The sequence below is a fragment of the Vipera berus genome (assembly GCF_964194415.1).
Source record: "Vipera berus genome assembly, contig: HAP1_SCAFFOLD_349, whole genome shotgun sequence".
NCBI classification, from domain to species: domain Eukaryota; kingdom Metazoa; phylum Chordata; class Lepidosauria; order Squamata; family Viperidae; genus Vipera; species Vipera berus.
Window position 1 is genome coordinate 888 of NW_027673424.1, and position 2036 is coordinate 2923.

Genomic DNA, 2036 nt, shown 5'->3' on the forward strand with positions numbered 1-2036 from the left:
TTGGTCAACATCTGTCGGATAAAATCGCTCGGATTCGGACCGGTTTGGACTCCAGCTGGGCAGAGTCTGACGATCAGGACACGGGCGGTCTTGTCAATGTTATCTGGGAGGAGTTTGATTCTGTGACCCCTGATGAAGTGGACAGGATTATGGGGAAGCTGAGTTCCACCACATGTTTATTGGACCCGTGCCCTTCTTGGCTGGTTTATGCAGCTAGGGAGAGGACACGAGGCTGGCTCCAGGCGGTTATATCTGCTTCTTTGAGTGAGGGTTGTTTCCCCACCATCTTGAAGGAGGCGGTGGTGAGACCTCTCCTCAAGAAGCCTGCCTTGGACCCAGCTGTATTGAACAACTTTCGTCCAGTCTCCAACCTTCGCTTTCTTGCGAAGGTTGTTGAGAGTGTGGTGGCGCATCAGCTCCCTCTGGTCCTGGATGAAGCGGATTATCTGGACCCTTACCAATCGGGTTTCAGGCCCGGGCACAGCACGGAGACGGCATTGGTCGCTCTGGTGAATGATCTCTGGAGGGCTCGGGATAGGGGGTATTCCTCTGTCCTAGTCCTATTAGACCTCTCGGCGGCTTTCGATACCATCGACCATGGTATCCTGCTGCAGCGTCTCAGGGGATTGGGAGTGGGAGGCACGGTTTTTCAGTGGTTCTCCTCCTATCTCCTGGGACGCTCGCAGTCGGTGTTGGCAGGGGGGCAGAGGTCGACCCCTAGGACTCTCGCTTGTGGAGTTCCTCAGGGGTCGGTCCTCTCGCCTCTCCTGTTCAACATCTATATGAAACCGCTGGGTGAGATCATTCGTGGTTTTGGAGTTGGGTATCATCAATATGCTGATGATACCCAACTTTTTATTTCGACCCCAAACCACCCCAGTGATGCCCTCGCTGTGATGTCCCGTTGCCTGGAGGCGGTTCGGGTCTGGATGGGGAGGAACAGACTTCAACTCAACCCTGACAAGACTGAGTGGCTGTACATTCCGGCTTCCCGAGACACCTGGGATGTTCCACCTCTTTCTATGGGGGGTGAGCTTTTACCCCCTGTGGATAGGGCTCGCAACTTGGGAGTCCTCCTAGATTCACGACTCACTTTGGAGGATCACATAGTGGCCGTGACTAGGGGGGCTTTTGCCCAGGTTCGCCTGGTGCGCCAGTTGCGGCCCTATCTGGACCGGGAGGCCTTGTGTACGGTCACTCATGCGCTCGTGACCTCTCGCCTAGACTACTGTAACGCTCTCTACATGGGACTTCCCTTGAAGACTACTCGGAGGCTCCAACTGGTACAGAATGCGGCCGCGAGAGTTGTCTTGGGAGTTTCCCGGTACTCCCATGTTACACCTTTGCTCCGTGAGCTGCATTGGTTACCAGTTGTCTTCCGGGTAAGGTTCAAGGTTTTGGTTATGATCTTTAAGTCCCTACATGGCATGGGTCCGCGATACCTCGAGGACCACCTGCTGCCGGCGTCGACTCCCCTCCGCCCTGTGCGCGCCCACAGAGAGGGCCTCCTCAGGGTGCCTCCTGTCAGGGAATGTCGACTGGTGGCCCCCAGGGGGAGGGCCTTCTCTGTGGGTGCTCCGGCGTTATGGAACCAACTGCCGGTTGAGCTCCGGATGGCATCAGACCTCCGATCCTTCCGTCGCGGGTTGAAGACCCATTTATTCGAACTAGCGGGTCTGGCCTGATGGGGGTACTTGGGTTTTTTATAGGTTTGTTTTATTATTCTGGTTTTAACTTGGGCATTAATTTAATTATCTTTTAATGTTTGTACTGTTGTTTATATTTATGCCCTGTGAACCGCCCTGAGTCCCTTTGGGAGAAGGGCGGTATAAAAATCTCAATAAATCTTAAATCTCAATAAAATCTTAAATATCGCTTGTTCTGCCCTGTGAAGATCAGTTGGGGAGTCGGCAGCCCGGCATGACTGGCCAGCTCCTCTGTGTCTGACCACTGTTGGTAGGAACGGTCACTTGCCCCCCCACCCCGCCCAGCTTGGCCCGCCTTGGAAACTGGCCAGGACGGACAGGTCGACTCAC